Genomic DNA, 6000 nt, shown 5'->3' on the forward strand with positions numbered 1-6000 from the left:
CTCACTAAGCGGTGAAGCAGACACAAGGGCCATCTGCTGCTGCACTGTCTTATTATTTAGAAATAGAACATCGAACGGTACAGCATGGGAACAATCCTTCACCCACCATCTTGTGACAAACTATTTAAGCTCATGACGCCCAAATGATTCTGCCTACATAATACCACTCTCTGCATATTTGTGTGCCCATCTAAGGACTTTTTAATGCCACTAGTCTATCTTCCAGGTACTTACTACTATCTGTGTACAAAAACAGTTCATAAACAAGAAAAAAAGTTTCCTTTGAACTTTACCCCTTTCACCTGAAATACACACGCTCCAGTATTAGACAATTTAACTCTCATTACAATAACACGGTGGATAAAAATGCAAAGAGAGAATTAGAAACATAGAAAACCTACTGCACAATACAGGCCCTTCTGCCCACAAAGCTGTGCTGAACATCTCCATACCTTAGAAATTACTAGGCTTACCCATAGCTGTCTATTTTTCTAAGCTCCATGTACTTATCCAAAAGTCTCTTCAAAGACCCTATCGTACCCGCCTCCAAAACCGTTGCCGGCAGCCCATTCCACGCACTCACCACTCTCCGCATAAAAAACTTATCCCTGACATCTCCTCTGTACCTACTCCCCAGCACCTTAAACCTGTGTCCTCTTGTGGCAACCGTTTCAGCCCTGGGAAAAAGCCTCTGACTATCCACACGATCAATACCTCTCATTATCTTATACACCTCTATCAGGTCACCTCTCATCCTCCGTCGCTCCAAGGAGAAAAGGCCGAGTTCACTCAACCTATTCTCATAAGACATGCTTCCCAATCCAGGCAACATCCTTATAAATCTCCTCTGCACCCTTTCTATGGTTTCCACATCCTTCCTGTAGTGAGGCGACCAGAACTGAGCACAGTACTCCAAGTGGGGTCTGACCAGGGTCCTATATAGCTGCAACATTACCTCTCAGCTCTTAAACTCAATCGCACAGTTGATGAAGGGCAATACACCATATGTCTTCTTAACCACAGAGTCAACCTGCGCAGCTGCTTTGAGTGTCCTATGGACTCGGACCCCAAGATCCCTCTGATCCTCCACACTGCCATGATTCTTACCATTAATACTATATTCTGCCATCATATTTGACCTACCAAAATGAACCACTTCACACTTATCCGGGTTGAACTCCATCTGCCACTTCTCAGCCTAGTTTTGCATCTTATCAATGTCCTGCTGTAACCTCTGACAGCCCTCCACACTATCCACAACACCCCCAACATTTGTGTCATCAGCAAACTTACTAACCCATCCCTCCACTTCCTCATCCAGTTCATTTAGAAAAATCACAAAGAGTAGTGGTCCCAGAACAGATCCCTGAGGCACACCACTGGTCACTGATCTCCATGCAGAATATGAACCATCTACAAGCACTCTTTGTCTTCTGTGGGCAAGTCTGTCTGGATCCACAAAGCAATGTCCCCTTGGATCCCATGCCTCCTTACTTTCTCAATAAGCCTTGCATGGGGTACCTTAACAAATGCCTTGCTAAAATCCATATACACTACATCTACTGCTCTTCCTTCACCAATATGTTTAGTCACATCCTCAAAAAATTCAATCAAGCTCATAAGACACGACCTGCCTTTGACAAAGCCATGCTGACTATTTCTTATTATATTATGCCTCTCCAAATGTTCATAAATCCTGCCTCTCAGGATCTTTTCCATCAACTTACCAACCACTGAAGTAAGACTCACTGGTCTAAAATTTCATGGGCAATATCTACTCCCTTTCTTGAATAAAGGAACAACATTCGCAACCCTCCAACCCTCTGACGGTGGCGTCTGAAAAGAGGATGCTGTCCAGGTTGCTGCCATCTTGGAGAATGTCAACCATCCACTCCATAATGTACTGGTTAGGCACAGGAGTACGTTCAGCCAGAGACTCATTCCACTGAGATGTAACACTGAGCGTCATAGGAAGTCATTCCTGCCTGGGGCCATCAAACTTTACAACTCCTCCCTCGAAGTGTCAGACACCCTGAGCCAATAGGCTGGTCCTGGACTTATTTCCACTTGGCATAATAAACTTATTATTATTTAATTATTTATGGTTTTATATTGCTATATTTCTACACTATTCTTGGTTGGTGCGACTGTAACGAAACCCAGTTTCCCTTGGAATCAATAAAGTATGTCTGTCTGTCTGTCTGTCTGTCAGAACCTCTCCCGTCCTCATTGATAATGCAAAGATCATCACCAGAGGCTCAGCAATCTCCTCCCTCACCTCCCACAGTAGCCTAGGGTACATCTCATCCAGTCCCGGCGACTTATCCAACTTGATGCTTTCCAAAAGCTCCAGCACAACCTCTTTCTTAATATCTACATGCTCAAGCTTTTCAGTCCACTGCAAGTCATCACTACAATCACTAAGATCCTTTTCCGTAGTGAATACTGAATTAAAGTATTCATTAAGTACCTCCGCTATTTGTTCTGGTTCCATACACACTTTCCCACTGTCACACTTGATAGGTCCTATTCTTTCATGCTCTTCACATACTTGTAGAACGCCTTGGGGTTTTCCTGAATCCTGCCCGCCAAGGTCTTCTCACGGCCCCTTCTGGCTCTCCTAATTTCCTTCTTAAGCCTAATTCTTTAAATCAAGCGGAGATTGTAAAGAGGAGGTGACATGAACAGAAGTTTTGACACTGAGAGTTCCCCACCACTACCCTGCATCTGATTCACTGGCCTCCTCAAGGGAGTACTGCCCAAACTGCTGGAGGGACACACTGAAGCTTGGTGCAGCCAATATCAAGGTTCTGTGAGGAAGGACCACAGTCTAGTCTCCTTCCACAACAACGCTTTGAGAGGCTGAGCTGAATGAGGAAGCCCTCCGAATAATGAAAGCCCAGGGGGCCATCTGAGGGGCAAAGATGCTACATTTGTATTTTTTTCCCTTTAGAGTTTGCATACTTAGTGATCAGTTCTGGTCGCTTCATTTTAGGAAGGATATGGAAACTTTAGAGAGCGTGCAGAGACGATTTACCAGGACACTGCCTGGATTAGAGAGTCATGTCTTATGAGGAAATGTTGCATGAGCTAGGACTTTTCTCTTTGGAACAAAGGAAGATGAGAGGTGACTTGATAGAGGCATATAAGGTGATAAGAGGCACAAATAGAGAGGACAGCCAGCAAGGCAGAAATGGCTAATACAGGAGAGCATAATTTTAAGATGACTGAAGGGAAGTATAGGGGGTTGTTAGCGGTAGATTTTTTTTACACAGTTGTTAATGCGTGGAATGAGCTGCCAGAAGTGGTGGTAGAAACAGAATCATCAGGGATATTTAAGCGACATGGATCAAAGAAAAAATGGACGGTTATGTTGGAGGGAAATAGCTTGATCTTGGAGTAGGTTAAAAGTCAGCTCTGCATTGCAGGCTGAAGGGCCTGTACTGTGCTCTACTGTCTTATATTCTGACCATGAATGCAAGGTTTTTTTGGCATTGTTTCATTGGATATTTTTAAATGTGAATAAAATCTATTATTGAAATAAATGGCACTGGTGTCCTCAACTGCTGAAGCTTTGTTGTTTCAGTCGAAGGCTCTGCTGAGTGAAGGGCTACTGGGATCCAGTAGGACAAGTTACCTCCTTGGTGGAGCAGGGGCAGGGGCAAGAGGTTCACCCTCACCCTCCCCCAGCTCTATACTACAGCCCCCGATCAGCCCTAGTACACCTGCTCCATCATAGTCAGAAGCAACCACAATCCAAAGCACGGTCTTGCCCCGAAACTCCACCATCACTCTACCTCCACAGACGCTGCTCAACCCACTGAATTTGCTAGTCTCCTTAGTGTTTTTAAAACCTTTTTTCTAAGAGAGAATCCCCTACTTTCTCGAAACCTGTTCATTAATCCAACTCTTGAATATATCTACACTGAGTATCCAGTGAAAATAATATCCCCTTCCAGTCCTGATGTAAGGTCTTAACCTAAATTGTCAATTTCTTTGCCCTCACTCCTCCACCCACCTGAGTTGCTTCAGCAGATGACTTAAAGCTCTCTAATACAACATCAGCAGTCTCCCGTGTCCCCACTCCAGGGAATTGCATCTGTCCAGTTCTCCAGGGTACAGAGATTAAGATCCCCCTCCCTGGGGAGCAGGAGTCCAATTGATTGTGTGGCAACAACCCCATCCCATTCACTGAGGTGGTCCTCTCTGGACTGAAGCTTAAACAGAAACCATGAAAGACCAAACATGCTCGAACCTGGAGCAGGAACTGGGTAGATGGAGCAGCATCTGGTGGGTGGAGGGAATGGCTGAGAGTTCAGGTCCAGAGTCAGCATCAACCTGTAACATCACCAACCACCTAGTGTAGATTTTAGTGAAGGGGCGGATTAACGGGAAAACTTGGGGAACCTGGTTTACAAAAGGATCTTAAAGAACACCGGGTAGACAAACTCAACTCTATAGGGTCCAGGGGAAAGACGCAACATCGACAATTCCCTTCCTCCTCTACAACTGCCCTTAGACATTTTCAGTTTGATTCTCTTTAACCTTTTTCTAAATCAGATTCCCCAACTCTCTCACAACCCGTCCACTAATCCGACTCTTGACCAAATCCACTCTGGATATCGCGTGGTGTTACTGACCCATCCCAGTCCTGATACGGTATCTCGACTGGAAACGTCGACCACTCCTTTCCACCCACCACAGACGCTGCTCGACCGGCCGGCGGGTAGTCAACTGCTACTTCCAGCCGACCGCTCCCGGGGAAACCCTTACCTGTAGCCTCAGGGGGTCTCTCGGCGCCCGTTCATCCTACTCTCGAGCTCGGGGGAAGAGCAGAGACTGAACAGGGAGGCAGGGGAAATGAAAACCCTTCAAGCTGCTGTTTCCGCTGCTTTACTGGAGTTGCGGCACCACATCCGCTCGCCGCCAGCCAAATGCACTGACTCCGGAGCCTGAGCTGCCGCCGGGTCATACCAGGGCTTCGCCGGGGGAGCCCTCTGCGTGGACCCCGGAGCGGGCGGCTGGAGGATGGGAGCCATAGTGAGACCCGGCCTCACAGGCGGGGTATCTCCACCACCCTCCCGGTGAAAGATCCCACCGCTATCAGTGACTTTAGTTGTGGTTCACGCCCGGTCCAGCTCTTCGCCGCAACTTCCTACCAGCTCCGCTCTCCGGCGTCGACTCCCCCCCGGCAAAGAGCGAATTCCCCCTTCCAGTACCTCCACTCAAGTCCTCTTTTTCCAACTTTAAAACCAGACTTTATTCATTAAGTTGGTGTTAGTTTAGTAATCCGCACAGGACGCTGGAGGAACTCAGCAGGCCAGGCAACATCTGTGGAAACAGTCGACGCTTGGCGCCGAGACCCTTCATCAGGACACTGATTAGCGTCGTTGGTGTTAGTTTATTGTCCCGTGTATTAAGACACAGTGAAAAACTTTTGTTTGGGTGTCATGCAGAGGACTCATTCCATCCATGGAGGGGGTGGGGGGAGCAATAACGCGATGGGTGCAGAACATGATGTGAGTACAGTGCAGGCAAGTGAATAAAGTGTAAGAGCCCCCAGGCCAACAAGAACATCTTTCTGTACATCCATGGTGTTATCACCACTGCTCAACTTCAGTGTTAGCACACTTTAGGTACAAGGCACCATGGCCGCTGGTGTGGCCTCTCTGAAGTGTTTGAGAGGCTTTGCTACAGGACGGTAGTCTGTAGTGGTGGCAGAACTTTAGGCTGCAATCCTTCCCCAAAGAGCCTGTGTGCTGGTGGCCCCCTGCATCCTCTCTCGTGTACTCTTGCAGCCCGGAATGTGCCCAGCAGCTTCATTCCCTGACAGACACCTTCACTTCCGCTCCATTCAAGTCCTTTCCATTACAGAAATAAACTTTATTCATTAAAAAATGTATTGAGGATATACAACAACAGTGCATGACTTTCTTTACATTCACAGTGTCTCCCAGTCTATACGTTTAGGGTGAAATCAGATCAATACATTTGCAATGT

The 6000-nt window shown here is 46.9% G+C and overlaps 1 protein-coding gene across 2 annotated transcripts in view; it reads right to left on the minus strand.

Annotated features, from left to right (window-relative positions):
* Positions 1–4887, minus strand: part of LOC140731878 (uncharacterized) — a 135935-nt gene extending 131048 nt beyond the window's left edge. For both annotated transcript variants that reach the window (XM_073053817.1, XM_073053816.1), the window contains exon 1: positions 4774–4887. The gene's annotated coding sequence lies outside the window, so the exon portion shown is untranslated. The remainder of the gene's footprint in view (positions 1–4773) is intronic.
* Positions 4888–6000: the final 1113 nt, after the last annotated feature.

The sequence above is a fragment of the Hemitrygon akajei genome, chromosome 8 (assembly GCF_048418815.1).
Source record: "Hemitrygon akajei chromosome 8, sHemAka1.3, whole genome shotgun sequence".
Classification (NCBI taxonomy): Eukaryota; Metazoa; Chordata; class Chondrichthyes; order Myliobatiformes; family Dasyatidae; genus Hemitrygon; species Hemitrygon akajei.